The sequence below is a fragment of the Bombina bombina genome, chromosome 1 (assembly GCF_027579735.1).
Source record: "Bombina bombina isolate aBomBom1 chromosome 1, aBomBom1.pri, whole genome shotgun sequence".
Lineage (NCBI taxonomy): Eukaryota > Metazoa > Chordata > Amphibia > Anura > Bombinatoridae > Bombina > Bombina bombina.
The window spans coordinates 818,649,880-818,668,129 of NC_069499.1; positions in this window are offsets into that span (position 1 = coordinate 818,649,880).

Sequence of the window (18,250 nt, forward strand, 5' to 3'; positions counted from 1 at the left end):
TGCTCTGGGTTCTTTAGGAAATGGTTAAAATGTTTTAAAAAATCCTAGAAAAAACAAATAAAAAAACATAGTTGTGATATACCTTTAAGTAAGGTATATCCCTGCCTTTCCTCTTACCCTATAAAAGGGGATCAGTTACGTCATTTCCTTGCCTGATTATTGAAGTCAAGTCTCAGTATACTAGCTGATGCCTGCTTCATCTCAACTCAGGTTACAGGAGACTACTTTAACCTATTATAAGTATTTTGCAGATTCAACCTCATCTTGTTCTAAAGAACACAAACGCTGGAGAATTTGAAGCTAAAGCAGAAGTCTAACTACTTTTGTCAAGTGAACCGCTACTTTGTATTTAACCGCTGTCAGTTCCAACAGCTGATCTCAGACCCCGACGCAGAGTAACCGGAAGTGAGTCACACACTCTAATATCTGAAGCCGCAACCGCAACTCCACTCTCAAAGCCGAACAGGTAAACCAAGTTTATGTAAACTCACTACTCTCTGTCACTGCCGTATTACAGATTACTGGATTCCATAAATAGACAGTCTGTTTAACTTCTGCCTTATACCTCGCATTCAGGCACTTAGCGTATCAGTCAGAAACTGCTTGTCAGGAGTTGTATTGAACGCCAAAGCTTACACAGACCGCAATCAGCATAGAGACAAATTGCAAGGATTACATAAAACCTGTGGGGGTGTTTGGAGATTGACTGTGTGCAAATATTTTAGAGTGTGTGTGAAGTAAGTTTATTCAGAGATATACATTTAAACCATTTGGAGGCTGCAGCTCTATAAAACTTTATCTAAAGGAATATTGGATTATAACGTGTGCCTCAGACTTTTACTCAAGATCTGTCTAAGAAGTGAATTGTCTTGTCTTTCATACAAGTTCACTGTCATTCAGTTCATTTAACCACTGTGTAATAAAAGCTCACTGTGACTCTCTCCTGTCTAAAGAAGTGTTTCAATGGTTAGTTCACAAAAGAGCAACATAACCTATTTTATCATTCTGACATCAGTCTGGTGAATTCATCACAATAGTGTAGATGTACAAGAAAAGCCTAAATATGGCCTTTTTCAAGACAGTAATGGGTGTAGCATTAAGTGGTCTTTTATATGGTAAGCTATATTGTGTTTGGGCACCAAAATGATCAGGGGCCACCCACTTCCTGATGCAATGTATCTTGGGTAAAATTGTTTAAAAACGGTTGAAATAGATTAAAATTGATCATTTACATAAATGTCTAGAAGATAATTTAATATAGCTGATAATTTTACATAAAGATCACACAGAAATATATATATTTAACAGCTTTAAAACGTTATAAAACGTCTAATAAACATTATACAGGTAGAACTTCCGGTTCCAGTTTGGAATCACTTCCGGTTTCGGCACTTCTAAAGAGATCTATAGTTGTATAAGGGAAAACAATATATCCACAATGTATCCACAATTTGATTCTATAAATCATCTTTGTCTTGTGGATTCAATGTCCCTTACAGAAGTGTATAGTAACAAAGTTAAAAATCGCGAAACTGGAAGTGGATGTTACATCATTTCCGGTATCGATCGTTTACCACTTTCGGTTTCGACATTTGTGGAGGTATATAGAAGGTAATAGGATGAGTAGTATCTCCACAACTTAGTCGTATAGATACAAGTTGATATGGGGAATTAGATGCCCTACCAAGGGAATTTACAATAAATGCCTGATATTACAAAAACTGGAAGAAGACGTGACGTCACTTCCGGTATAAACAAAGTTAAAATTGAAATTGACACTAATAGGGGCAATTCATAAATTTAGTATGTAGTAAGTGGCATTTCCGGTTCCATCTGAAATATTATTTCAGATTTAGTAATCGTGTATATATACATATATTTACAAATGGTTATTAAAAAGAAGATAATGTATCTATTTGTAGGTTGTTTTTCTATAATGGATCAGGTTTAGTGACCTTTCCCTTACAAGGGGATATTGACATGAAAGTGCCCAATATCGAAAAACTGGAGGTGAAATTAACATCACTTCCGGTATCAGCATCTATCAGAATAGAGCTCAGGGAAATAAAGGGGGGCATATCTCTTAATGTCTATAAAGGATATCTATGACTGAAATAAATTCCTGGATCTTAAGTGGGAGAAATACCAGGTGAATAGGTGGGAGAAAAACCAGGTGGACCCTTCTTGGGTACTGAAAAATGCATTAGTTTCATCCAATAACACATATACAAAGATACATATATGAACGAATATATATAAAAGAAAATGGAACATACAGCTCACTTGGTAAAATAATAATCTGTTATAGAATGAGATTTTAGACATCAGCTAGACTTAAATTCTATGAATTAAACAATAAAAATACAATGAGAACATATGTTATATAGATGATCTATAGAATACCCAGTGAATCAAAAACATATCTAAAAAAGAGAAGTCGCCAATGTTACAAAAACTACAATGTGTGTGAAAATCAGTCATTGGCAGAATGTTATATATATATCACTCAATTAGATGGTATATAGTGACTGACATAAAATAGTAAGTCTTTTAGACTTAAATTGACATCTTCTGATTAGGTTTAAAACCATATTTACTGATTGGATTGACAAGAGATAGGGGGACCATTATGTGAATGGTATCAATATCCATAAATGGTGAATTTATATCCATTATTGGAGGAATTACCACCACATTGTTTTTTGTTTTTGTTCTTATATGTATAATTTTTATATACATATTTTTGTGTACACATTTTTCTTCCTTTTTTTCACCAAGTCACTCTACTTGTTATCTGGCTTTTTTTTTTTGCAACACCACCATCATTATTTGGATATTCACTTGCATATTACATAATTTTTGAGGATTTATTGACATTATTGACACTGATTTCACTTGTGCTGGACTTTTACTACACTATCCACGGGATATTATTCCCCAATCTAAATCCCTGTTTGGTTTCTTTACAACTTTTTGTTTATTTTTGTTTAATCATCACTGTTTATTCATCATTTATCTAATGGTCTGATATTTAAACATTGTTTACTGTATACATTGTCCAAGATTTATCTACATCACTTTTATTTTTAATTCATTATTGTATTTGTTTTTTTAACCTATTCTTATGTAATAAATTAGATTCATTTAGTGTCCTATATTTTATTTTAGTAGACAACCCAAAGTATTGATCTAGGCTCATTTTTGTATTTTTCATGCCACCATTTCACCGCCAAATGCGATCAAATAAAAAATAATCGTTCACTTTTTCACAAACTTTTTCACAAACTTTAAGTTTCTCACTGAAATTATTTACAAACAGCTTGTGCAATTATGGCACAAATAGTTGTAAATGCTTCTCTGGTATCCCCTTTGTTCAGAAATAGCAGACATTTAGGGTTTTGGCATTGCTTTTTGGTAATTAGAAGGCCGCTAAATGCTGCTGCGCAACATACTTTTATTGTGCCCAGCAGTTAATTTTAGCTTTAGTGTAGAGATCAGCCTCCCACCTGACACATCCCACCCCCTGATCGCTCCCTGACCCCCCTCAAACAGTTCTCTTCCCTCCCCAACCTCACAATTGTCACCGTCATCTTAAATACTGGCAGAAAGTCTGCCAGTACTAAAATAAAATGCTTTTTTTCATATATTCATATATATATATATATATATATATATATATATATATATATATACATATATATATATATATATATATATATATATATATATATATATATATATATATATATATAATACTGTGTTGGATCCCCCCTTAGCCCCAACCTCCCTGATCCCCCCCAAACAGCTGTCTAACCCTCCCCCCTCTACCTATTGGGCTCCATCTTGGGTACTGGCAGCTGTCTGCCAATACCCAGTTTGTTCAAAATGTGGCAGTTTTTTTTATAAATACCCAATTTTTCTGTAGTCTAGCTAACCACCCTCAATACATTACCCCCCTCCCAGATCCCTTTCATCACACTAATTCCCCCCTCCCTCCGGCTCCTTCACTTACAACATAGCTTATTTAGAGCGTGCGCCCCAGCCCCCTCACATGCTCCCGATGGAACTAGATGAACGATGGACAGAACTGCTCCAGCGATGGGCCACCCATCTGCCTCCCTCATATGCCTCCCACGCCACCAATGATGGGCACCATCACTGGCCGATGCAGAGAGGATCACATAGTGGCCCTCTCTGCATCGGTTTGCTTAAAAAAGGGTATTGCACGATGCCTCAATATTGAGGCATCGCTGCAGTACCCTGGAAGCGTCTGGAAGCTATAACGATTGCTTCCAGAGCTTCAAACCCCAGAGGAAGTGCCACTTTTTGTAGAACTGACACTTTTTGTAGGACTTGCCTGCCTTTTTTTCCTCTAACACCTGATACCTAATATCTTTGAGCCCTTAAACTTTGCTATGCTTTTTTTTAAAAAATAATTTTGATTAGATAGTGTTATTATGAGTGTAACTTTACTTTGTAATATATTTTTATGTGTTTTCTGGTACTTTTTTGTTTCACGAAAAACTTAACCACAGCTCTGAGGTCACGTTATCCCAACATCTGCAATAAACCCCTTTTCTAGCCCTATATGGGATACATTGTTTCACTGATATTAGTATCTTATTTAAAAAGTTTAATTTGTCACATTATATTTAGTTTTGTTGTTAATTTTCTTTTTCTTCTATTAATGTACTTAAAATGGGAACACAGCAGATGCTGATTTTTTGTTTGTGACATGTAAAGTCAGTGAGGTACTGTGACAACATGTTGGTCTTGCTTCTTGTTAACTTTAATTAATACATTGTGGATGCCAGATGATAGAAATGTATGTTAATTCCGCTTTTTATAGATATTATTTGTATTATATGACTATTTTTGAACAATGCTTATTCAAGTGATACAAAAAGTTACTATTGATTGTACATTTGTTTCATTAGGACACAGAGAATCATTTTGATATCTATTTGTGGTTTCCAGGCATAGTATATTTTAACCAAAGTCAGTTGCATAGTAACAGATCTTTTTTTTTCTTCAAGTTCTGCACTTGATCAATATTATGGTTCTTAAAAAAATGTGTGGTGTTTTTTTGTTTATTTGATAAATGTCACATATTTTCTATATGTTCTGATACATTAATACATTGATGAATTTTGTCTATATATTGTAAGTACAGGGAGTGCAAACAGTTATTTTTATATGGAGATAGATAGATAGATAGATAGATAGATAGATAGATAGATAGATTCACACTGATGTTTTTTTTAAACCTGTGTTTTTTTTGTCTTTTCTTAGCCTTCTTCATGCTGTTTTATTTTTTCCTGTGTTTGACTTGTTGAGTTTTAGTATTGAACCAAATCAATATACAATTTCAAGAGGTTGTTATACCATGCTTAATACAGAAAATATTTAGTAGTAGTAGACTTATGTTCTGATCACTTGTGGGATGAGAAGAACTGAATTCCACCCAACAATCCTACTAGCTAATATATACACTTGTCTGTCCAATTGCCCTACCTTATTCCTAATTATAATCCAGCACACAAGCCATCCAAGTTTGTGCATTCAAAGGATGGTTATAAAACACAGCATTCTGTATGATACTACATAATTGAGAAATAGTGCTACAGAATATAGTAGAGAAATACACAAAATGTGATACATTTCAATGATATTTGCAAATAATAATATATTTTAGGAAAACTATCTACAACAGATTACACTATGCCAAGAAAAAAATATGAATTTCAATTCTTAATATTTCAAGATTTCAAGCATTAGAAACAGTAACAACAGGGGTGTACCGATTATCTAGTGTGTGTGTGTCTGTGTGTGTGTGTGTGTGTGTGTATGAAAATACATTTTTGTTTGAGTATTTAACAAATATCCTGGATGTTTTTCTATAGCTTATTCTTATTAACCTTTTGTAGTAATAATGAGCAGTTACATTGTTGATGATATTTTTCCATCTTTTAATTTTTAATATCCTTATATTTAAAATTTCATACATCGTTTAACGCCTAAACCCAATATGATATATATTTACATCATGCAGTACTTTGCTTATCATACCGCATGATGTTACAGCCCAGAGCTACAGTTCCTGAGCTCCAGGCACATGCCTGCATATGGAACCAGATCACAAGTGGTGCATAAAAGTAAATTAAAGGGAGAGGGAGGTACCTCTCTAATGATCGCTGGAGGGAGGTGGGGGGACCACTATACTACAGAAAATGATTAAAAAATATATTCAAAAATACAAAAAATATATGTATTTTATAGGTACTTGCAGATAGCTGACAGTACTAAAGATGGCTGCAAGTCGTTGGAGGGGGAGGGTTAGAGAGCTATTTGGGGGGGATCAGGGAGGTGGGATGGTTGAGGAGGATCAAAAATAAAGAATAATAATTTTTTTAAATTAAACTGCATACTGGCAGACTGTCTGCCAGTACCTAAGATGGTGATGACCAGTGGGTGGGGGAGGGGGGGAGGGATCAGGTAGGAATTAGGGGGTGGAAGTGTAATCTCTACACTAAAGCTAAAATTAGCCTTACAAGCAACCTGATTAACCCTTCACTGTCGAGTGCACAGCGGCAATTAGCGGCATTCTAATGACCAAAAAAACAATGGCAAAGCCATGTATGTCTGCTATTTATGAACAAAGCGGATCCCAGAGAGGCTTTAGCAATCATTTGTGTCATGATTGCAAAAGCGGTATGTAAATAATTTCAGTGAGAAACCCAAAGTTTGTAAAAAAAAGTTAATGATTTTTTTTTTTATATGATCGCATTTGACAGTGAAATGGTGGCATGAAAAATAGCATCAAATATACCAAAATGGGCCTAGATCAATACCTGTCAAAATATATATTTTTGACAAGAAAATAAAAAAAGATAATGCTCTATTTCTGTTTAAATGTGTTTTTTGAAAGACCCGGTAGGGAAGGGATTAAACAAATCAAAGTAATTGAATCATGCTGTCTATATGGTGTATATATCTGGACTAATTAGGATGTTTTCTAATAATAAGACTTCTGGTTTTTGGATTTGGTCATATTATGGCAACTTTAAATCTGGACATTTAGGAATGGATAAATTAAAGGGCCACTAAAGTTAGGGTGACCATATCGCCGCTTTAAAAAGGGACACATGAAAAAATACATATGTCAGGGATGTTTAAAGAAATGTTTTGAATAATGTTTCATTATAAGAACCCTGACATATGCATTTTTCATATGTGTCCCTTTTTAAAGCGGCGATATGGTCACCCTAACTAAAGTCAAAATTAAAGTTTCATCATTTAGATATAGCTTGCTATTTAAAAAAATGTCATGACTATGGAACCTCTGATGCAGCATCAGCTGTTGGAATTTACCATTACACAAGCAAATGCTCATGCAGCACTGACACCTTCTCTCTCACAGCAAATTGCACGACAGCAGGGCTTGTTAGCTTTCCCAGATGAATGAGTCCAGGTTGTTTCACAAAAGTGTCTAATTTCCATGCATTTCCCTTTTTCCCCTCAGAGTGAGGACTTAGGGGCATATTTATCAAGCTCCGTATGGATGCCCCGTTTTTCTAAAGACCGCTGCTCCATAACCTGTCCGCCTGCTCTGAGGCCTCAGACAGACATCGTCGGAAATCAACCTGATCGAATACGATTGGGTTGATTGACACCCCCTACTAGCGGATGATTGGCCGTAAATCTGCAGGGGGCGGTATTGCACTAGCAGTTCACCAGAACTGTTGGTGCAATGATAAATGCTGACAGCATATGCTGTCGGCATTTATCGATGTGCGGCGGACATGATCCGCAATATCGGATCATGTCCGCTTGCACCATAATAAATAGGCACCTTAAACTTTTTTTAATGCCTTTAAAAAAATATATATGGGTTGACAAAAGCATTACTGAACTACAGATTGGCTATTTATCTTAATAATCAACTCAATACCAAAATGAGTAATGTTAAAAAGACATAAAATACTTTATACAACTTTTCTGCAGTCTTGCAACAAATTAACAGCTTTTTTTATTACTGAAATTGTTTTTCAGGAGCCAAATTTCACTCACCACATGCCTTATTTGGATGAGCTAATCTTAATATCTAACTGGAATAGACACAGTTAGCCATGGTCTTTGTTACTAAAGTTTAAAGAAAGACTTTAACACTAAATACATTTCATACCCCTCCCTCTAATTATGGGTGCCACCATATTGGAACCTAAATTACACAGCAGGTATCTGAAGAAGAAATGCTGCACATGTGCAAACAGGTCAGCACTGGAATGCATTGAAAGCTATGGCAGCACCTATGACTAGAGGGAGGTGGGGAGTAACCTCAATACTATGCTTATAAAATGTAGTTAGTGGTTAATGTCCCTTTAAACTGTTTTTCAATTCCTTATCTCATTATTACTGCTGAGGCCAGTTAGGAGCAGATATTTAGTAAGGCTTGTGGTGTCTGCAATGTGCCCTTCCAATTCTCAAAATCAGAAAAAACATAATTTTCAGAGTTAACTTACAGGAAAAGGAGGGAACATAAATAATATGTGTATTGCAAAATTGTTTTACTATGCATAATTAAATATGTACAGTATATTACAGTCTCAATCTGTTTTTATGCCATTTTAATGCCGGAAACAGCTCATTATAAGCATTTAGAAGTGAAAATCAAGATTTTTCAAAATCAATTGGTAATATCTATAGAATTTTTTTATATGTGCTATATATACAACTATTAGAAAATACAATACAATTTTAATAATCCCAATAAAAAATAAAAGCTTTAACATAATGTTTTACTAACTAATGTGGGTAAAATTATGTTACATTATAGTAGTACCCATACAAAATTAGCTGCATTTACCATGCAGCAATTGTTGCTTCGGAGGCCCGTCATTTCAGATTTTCCTACATTAAAGTTAAAAAGCAGTGGTCTTAAAGGGACACTAAACCCAATTTTTTCTTTAATGATTCAGATAAAGTATGCAATTTTAAGCAACTTTCTAATTTACTCCTATCATATTTTTCTTCGTTCTATTGGTATCTTTATTTAAAAGGAAGGAATTTAAAGTTTAGGAGCCATCCAATTTTAGGTTCAGCACCATGGATATTATTATTATTATTATTATCAGGTATTTGTAGAGTGCTAACAGGTTCCGCAGCGCTATGAACATGGGTGGTATATAAAAAACAATTACAGGGATCAAATGGGTAGAGGGTCCTGCCAAGAGTTACACTGTTGTAGTCGGCTCGTATGAAGTTGGACTACAAACAGCTGGGCTCATAGACTTACATGCCATAGGGGATAGCAGTGGAGATAGGTAGGTTAATGTAGGTTTATGCGTCCCTGAATAGTAGAGTCTTCAAGGAGCACTTGAAGCTTTTAAAACTAGGGGAGAGTCTTGTGGAGCGAGGCAGAGAGTTCCATAAGATGGGAGCCAGTCTGGAGAAATCTTGTAAACGGGAATGTGAGGAGGTAACAAGAGAGGAGGAGAGTAGGAGATCATGAGCGGAGCGAAGGGGTCGGGAGGGAGAGTATCTGGTGACAAGGTCTGAGATGTAGGGAGAAGCAATGCAATAGATAGCGCTTGCATATTTCTGGCTGATATTTAGCCACCAATAAGCAAGCATAACCCAGGTTCTCAACCAAAAATGGCTTCTATGCTTTACATACCTGCTTTTTAAATAAAGATACCAAGAGAACAAAGAAAAATTGATAATAGGAGTAAATTAGAAAGTTGCTTAAAATTGCATGCTCTATCTGAATCATTAAAGAAAAAAATTGGGTTTAGTATCCCTTTTAGGGATGGGCAAATGTGTAAATTTCCAAATTTAAATGTTAGAACAAATGTTATTACCGAAATTCGAATTACAAATCCGAATGTTGATATGAACGAATATTCTTAAAAATTCTATAATCAAATGCTATTTACAGTTTTCGAATGTCACTTTCGAATTTGAATGTTTATAATTAGATCGAATGTCCACAATCAAAATTTTGAATTTAAAGGGCCTCTAAACCCAAAATCTTTCTTTCATGATTCAGATAGAAGATACAAATTTAAACAACATTACAATTTACTTCTATTATTTATTTTGCTTCATTTTTTAGATATCCTTATTTGAAAAAAAGCAATGCACATGGGTGAGCCAATCACATGAGGCTTCTATGTGCAGCAACCAATCAGCAGCTACTGAGCATATCTAGATATGCTTTTCAGCAATGAATATCAAGAGAATAAAACAAATTAGATAATAGAAGTAAATTAGAAAGATGTTTAAAAATCCATTCTCTTTCTAAATCATGAAAGAAAAAATGTGGGTATCATGGCCCTTTAACATTCTATTTAACAAATACTATTCTGAAGTTTAATAGTTCATGTGGCAGGGAATCTAGTAAATTGATACATAATAGATACAAATATATCAATTCAAATGTTTCTATTTCGATCGAATATTGCATAATTTGAATATTTACATTTAAAGAAAGCATTAGAAATACTATTACAAACATATGAATTCAAATTTTTCGAATATTGCATAATTTGAATATTACATTTAAATAAAGCATTATAGAAATACTATTACAAATATATAAATTCATATTTTTCGAATTTGAATATTGCATAATTTGAATATTACATTTAAAGAAAGCATTAGAAATACTATTACAAATATATAAATTCAAATTTTTCGAAACAAATATTTTCCAATGTAATCGTAAAATTCTAAACCGAACATTCAAAAATTGAATGTTAGAATGTTATGTAAACATTTGAAATTAGATTAGAACGTACGTGTTAAAATTAATTTCATTTTTCGAATGTTGCGAAACATTCGCCCATCCCTAATCCCTTTTAGATCACTGCTTCTTAACCTGTCCGCCACCTAAAAGGTGGAATGATTGATTGGGATATTTGAGAGGCCCTGCTAGTGAAACGCTTTTGCAATGTTACATGCAAACAGACTATGCTGTCCGCTTGCAGCAATGTTTAATAAATAGAGCCCATTGTGTGCACTATTATATGATTCTAGAAAAAAAAAGTTAAAGATATTGGAAAAAAATATTTCTGAATGGTGCATTAAGAGATTGGATGTGTGAACATTTTACTTCCTTTGATGGAGAAATTTAACAATGCATCCTTAACACGATGCAATAAAGAATATACAATTATTCCAGTAAATCCACTAAACAAGGGCATTAAGATTGCCAGTTAATCATAAATGTCAGTACATTGTATAATATTTACACTTTCATCCATCAGGTTGACCTGGCCAGTTACACCATCTTATTATCTGATGCCTTTGATGGATGTAAGATCAATCAGACTCTGCAGAATGGCTGATATCATATCAGATTTATTTAGATTGGGGCATTCACCCTCTCCTTGTACAACACAGGATTCATAAATGTCAAGTCCTCAGAATTGTTAATGATGCCTTTATTTCAGGACGGCATACATTTATGTTCTCTAAACTGTCGTTAATTTATTGTCTCTCCCTTCAGTAGGGGAGTGTGTGTATATATATACAGTATATATATATATATATATATATATATATATATATCCACACATACATACATATACTGTGTGTCTGCATGTGTGTGTCTATCTATCTATCTATCTATCTATCTATCTATATATGTATATACTTTATACACTGTGTGTGTGTGTGCGTGCGTGCATCTCTCTTTTTATATATATATATAATACAGTATATATATATATATATATACTGTTTTTGTGTTCAAATATGTGTGTATAATCTTTTTTTATACAGGTGTTTACTGAAATATAACTTCTTCAAGATATCAGTTAACAAGGCTGGATTAGGAGATGCATCTAAAAATAACATTGATATAAACATGGATAAAACAAAAAAATTTAGAATATAAATTCAGCACTCTCAGAAATGTATAAATATATAGCTCATATGAAAAAAAACATGCATGCAACATTTAAAACCAAAACAAGCACCAGCTAGTTCTTACATTTATGTGTAAAGGATCACATATAGTACCTACTAATGTAAAACTCTTAAATTAAAAATTGTATGAATAGTAAGCGCTAAATTTCAAGTTAAAAATATGCAACAATACACTAATTTACATTATGCAGCAACATTTTAATATAAAGTCAACTAAAAAATGTTTGTTGTTTAAAAAGATAGAGAATCCCTTTATTACCCATTCCCCAGTTTTGCACTGGCAATTTTGTTATATTAATACACTTTTTACATCTGTGATTACCTTGTATCTACGCCATTTCTGACAGCCCCCTGATCACATGACTTTTTATTTATTATCTATTGACTTGCATGTTATCCAATTAGTGCAGTGTCTGCTGCAACCCACAGGCGTGAGTACAATGTTATCTATATGGCTCACATGAACTAGCACTCCCCACAGCCCCCTGATCACATGATATTTTATTTATTATCTATTGACTTGCATTTTATCCAATTAGTGCAGTGTCTGCTGCAACCCACAGGCGTGAGTACAATGTTATCTATATGGTTCAAAGGTTATAAAGTATACTAATATAACAATGTTGGTTGTGCAAAGCTGGGGGATGGGTAGTAAAGTATCTATCTTTTTAAACAATAACAATTTTGGTGTTGACTGTCCCTTTAATACAAATTATATTTTCAATACAATGTAATTTCATAATGTAAAATCATAACATAAATTCTGTTAAAAAAGGAGTATGGTGAGTTGGCTGAACAGGGGATTCTGTCTGCATATATGTAGTTTTCATATTGATCTCCAATTCTCAAAGCAAGGTGCAGCTACAGATTATTTATTGCTGAATTATGGCATCTACATGATACTGAGGTATCTGAAGTAGAGTTGCTGTACATGCGCAAACACACCAGCACTGTAGTGAAAGATAGATTTCAACATAGCAGCACCCATAAATAGAGGGATGTGGGGAGCAACCTCAATATTATGCTGTTAAAATGTATTTAGTGCCTAATGTCCTTTAATTTTAAATGTAAACTTTTGTCATGGTATTATCATATTAAAAGAAATTATTCTAGATATAAAAAATTATCATTTTTTTTTAGATAATAAATGTTTAATTGTATTCATCATTTTGAAGAAAAGATATTAAAGGGTTAATATGCTCATAATTGCATTATCTACTTCTAAAAAGCACCACTTATATATATATATATTATTCTTAGGTAAATAAAAAAAAGATACTGGCCCCCATGTACTTAAAGGCGAGCGGACAAGTATCTCAACTCAAGAAGTTGTCCATCTGACTTCAATACATTTGGGCAGCAGACAAACAGGATCCACTGCCCTTATGTACCATTACACGCTCAAGTGTGCATGTAAAGCACGGCCAATCACGTGAGAGAAGGGACTGTTAATCACCCGGAGCGAGCGCTCTGTGATTTCTCCTCCTCACCACCTCAGAGGTGTTGTAGAGTGTAAGAAGCAGCTGTCTAATGACCGCTGCTTCTTACATTACGGGAAGCATGTTCACGAATGTGAACCTGCCCTGCTATGGCTTCCGCTGCTTAGTATATGGATCCGTCTCTTTTTAAACTGAGTAATGGCAAAGATTCCAGAAAGTCTATGGTACTTTGGGCAAGTTTTTCTCTGAAATTCCCAGTAGCAAAATGGTTAAATGCTTGTGTGGCCCCAATGAGAATGAAGGGATTAAATAAAACAGGCTAATAAATAATTTAATTGGCTGTGTTCTTGCATTGGCTATTTTTTATAGAATACTTTTTTAACCTTATTTGACTCAGACTGCAATACCAAACTCTATGGTTTTAGACACTACTTCCCGTCTGCTTAATGTGACAGTAAAACAACAAAAAGAAAACAACTAATATAGCTTATTACATTTTTAATTTTTTATATTTTTGTGTAGAGTTATGGATTCAATGTTTTTATATTATTATTATTATTATCTTTATTATTTTTATTATTATATTACAAGTTACCCGTTCAGGGATAGCAACTCTTTTGTAGATTTTTTTTATTATTATTATTTTTTTGATGTAAATTTCTAGATAGAAGACTTTTGCAAAGATATGAAAGCTTCCAGAAACACAAAATGCTGGACAGCTACACTAATCTGTAAGCCAAATGCTTCCAAAACATGACAAGTACGCAACAAAAACAAAGATGAGATTCTGGCATGTTCTGATATCCCCACTCTTATTCCTTCTCCAAGTTGGCATTTGTCGCTGACAGATATATATAGGTAGATCATTTTACTCCTTGCATCTTGAAGCTAATAATTTTGGAGAAGTTTCACTCATAATATTATACTTTAATACGCTCTCAATGATATATTTAACTGCTGGAATGTAATAAAAGGGTTCACACAAAGCTCCTTTACAATTATGTTTATCATTTGAAATAGCTGATTTTGCCTTTGAAACAGCAGCCTATACTGAAAAATAAAATACTGCAGAATTGTCTAAAGAAAGGTTATGTAAGCAAAAGATAACAGCAGAAATCAACCTCTCATTTGGGGAAGGGGGTGGGATATAGAGACCAGCTCACCGAAATAGAGTTCCTGCTGCAACTTTAAATACGAGCTGTGATCAGCTGATTACCTAAATTCATTGCCCTTTTAACAGTATTCAAAATCTTATGTCGCTCTACAGGGATTCTGCTTATTATCACACAGAGGATAAAAACGTAGTTATTTAAATAAAAAAAATAAAAAAGAATATATATTGTTGCATTTATTATAGTCCTTAAAGTAATAGAAAAATATGTCTTGAGTAAAATGGTTTCAAGCTTATCAGAATGTCTCATTCTATTTATGTAATAGTTGACATATTGGGGCATATTTATCAAGCTCCGTATGGAGCTTGATGTCTCGTGTTTCTGGCGAGCCTTCAGGCTCGCTGGAAACACAAGTTAGGAAGCAGCGGTCTAAAGACCGCTGCTCCATAACCTGTCCGTCTGCTCTAAGGTGGCGGACAGACATCGGCAGAAATCAACCCGAACAAATACGATTGGGTTGATTGACATCCGCTGCTAGCGGCCGGAATCTGCAGGAGGTGGCATTGCACCAGCAGTTCACTAGAACTGCTGGTGCAATGATAAATGCCGAGAGCATATGCTGTCGGCATTTAGCGATGTGCAGTGGACACACAATATCGGATCATGTCCGCTCACACAATGATAATTCGGCCCCATTATGTGCCATTCTTTTAAGCACAAAATAGAATAAAAAAAATAGCCTTGTATTTAGTTTTGAAACTGCCCTAGGCACAGAGAAATCTGCTGTCCATCACTGCTTTACTAACAGAGGCAGGAGGAAAATGGGAGGGTCGTACATCTCAACTAGACAACACATTTCAAATTTGGAGACCATAGAATTTGAAAGGAAGTATGCTACTCAACACTCAAAATGTACCGCCCTTTAAAGTAAGCTGCCCTTTGTGCACAGGTCCATTATGTGTAGGGTAAAATACATCCCTGATGATAAGTGTATACTATTTGGTGTAAGTAGTGGCTTTTTGTTTAAAACAAAAGTAAAATAACACAAGTGATAGAGAAGGCAGATTTGAATGAGGATGAGTAAAAAAAGAAATAAGTGATTGGATGAAAGGGATGGATGTGTGCATGGGTTTGGGTAATTCTGAGTTTGTGTATCACAGTATGAGTATGAATGAATGAGTATGACTCACATTGTTACTGTTTTGTCTTTATTCATTGTCATATTGGCAAAAACTAAACGTCAGAATAATCTATGGCATGGTTCTCTAAGAATGTAGAAATCTAAAAGGACACTGTACTAAAAAACGGTTTTCCTTTAAATATTTTTAATAATTTATTGTACTTGCTATTGGGTGTATAATGTTTGGGAAAATCCTTATTTACCTTTTTTTTTTTTTTTTTACATATTTGTGTTTGCTCAGTGAAGCCAAACTCCAATGCTCTCGAGAACAAATGCTTTCAAATTGCCTGAATCTGCGGGAAAGTGTGTCCTCTTTCTTTTTTTCTCTATTTCTCTCATTTTAAACACGTTAAAGAGTAGAAAAAAAATTACAGTACATCGTCCCTTTAATTATAGTAACAAAAAATTCCATCTTATCCATGGAGCATATTCATTAAAATATAGTTAAGAATTTGTTTTCTCTGTTCCACCTAAGAGAGTATTTAAAATGCATTACAGTGATTTGTTTGTTTGATAAAGGTTTGTGAAACATTACACTGATGGGCTATTTCAACTGGAGTACAGTTCCATTTTTGTGACAGTGATTGCTTAGATTGTTTGTACATTTTCGTGTTAATTATATTCCCATGCTGACTAAATCAATTTTTCCATGGGTGTTTTCATTATCAGCCAGTAAGAAATCAAAACCTAGGTTTTAGATGTGCAGAAACATGCACTTTTGTTTAGTTTTACTTTAAGCTGAAACCACTGTTACTTAACCCCTATTCATGCAAAAAAACTTATCTTTTACTGTTGCACTTTTATTTTTAGAGGTAAATAAATACTGACTGTCTGTACCAGCCCTATACATACATGTCTGTGCACTATAAAGATCTATTTTAACTAAAACGATAATGCCTCTTTTGTCACCCTATTTTGTTTTGATAAAAATGTTACATTAAATATAGCATTGTACCAATAATATTTAATCATATATACTAAAGATGTGCATTCAGCTTCAAATTAACACAAATTATTCAAAACTGAGGTTTTAAACCAGTTATTTTCTTCAGTATATACAAGATAGGAACCAATGGAGGATACTTTGAAACAAACTAGAACATAAAAGCCCATACCATTAACTGGGTTATCCCTAGAGGATAGCAGGACATCATTGGATAATATTAAGGTAAATAAAACTCCAGGCTCAGGTGGAATACACCCAAGGGTTTCATGTGAACTAAACACTGTTTTTGCCAAACCTCTAGTTTAAATTTTTCAACACTCATTATCTTCAGACATAGTACCCCAGGACTGGCGTAAAAAAGGATGTGGTGCCACTTTTTAAAAAGGGAAGCAGGGCTGATCCACAAAACTATAGACCAGTTAGTCTGACATCAATAATAGGAAAGATACTTGAAGGGATAATAAGGGATTATATTGATGACTATATTTGTGTAAACAAGATTATGGGCTCCATGTACTAAGAGGCGGGCGGACAGCTTCTTAACTTGCGAAGCTGTCCGCACACCTTTGCTACATACGGGCAGCGGATCTGTTCGTCCGCTGGCCTGTACGTATCATTTTACACAAATCGCAGTGTGTAATGCCCGACCCTTCAGTCACTTGACTAAAGGGGCTGTCAATGACAGAGAGCGAGCAAGCTCTCTATGATTCCTCCTCACCACCTCAGAGGTGGCATAGGGTGTAAGAAGCAGCAGTGTAATGACCGCTGCTTCTTACATTGCGGGAAGCAGGCTCACATATGCAAACCTGCCCTGCAAGGGCTCCGTAGCAGCTCTAGCTGCTTCTTACATGGAGCCCTATGAGTTCAAATCAGCATGGGTTTATGAGAAATAGATCATGTCAAACTAATCTTATTAGATTATATGAGGAAGTAAGTAAAAATATAGATAGAGGAGAATCAGTTGACGTGATATACTTGGATTTTGCAAAGACATTTGATACAGTGCAACATGAGAGATTAATGTACAAAATTAGGGTCTGGGAATAGCAGAAAATGTTAGCTCATGGATAAATAACAGGAAAAAAAAGACAGGGAGCAAAGTAGTAGTAAACAGATCATACTCATATTGAACAAAAATAATTAGTGGAGTCCCCCAGAGATCAGTATTGGGCCCTGTTTTAAAAATGTTTGTATTAATGACTTGGAGGAAGGATTTAATAGCAACATCTCTATTTTTGCAGATACAAAGTTGTGTAAGGTCATTAGGTTAGTGCAGGATGAAATTACTTTACAGGGGGATCTACAAAAATTAAAAGAATGGGCAGGAAAATAGAAAATGAGATTTAATACTGGAAAATGCAAGGTTATACATGTTGCAAGTAAAAATATGCAGGCAACCTATTATTTAAATGATACTAGACTTAGCAATACAGAGGATACAATGGATTTTGAATTACTTATAGATAAAAAGCTAAGGATGGCTGCACAATGCAGAGTAGCAGCTTTTAAGGCCAGTAAGATACTAGCCTGTATTAAAAGAGGCATAAATGCAATGGAGGAAAGCATAATTCTGTCACTATATAAATCCCTGGTAAGACTTCACTTTGAGTATGGAGTGCAGTTATTGGGACCAATCTCAAAA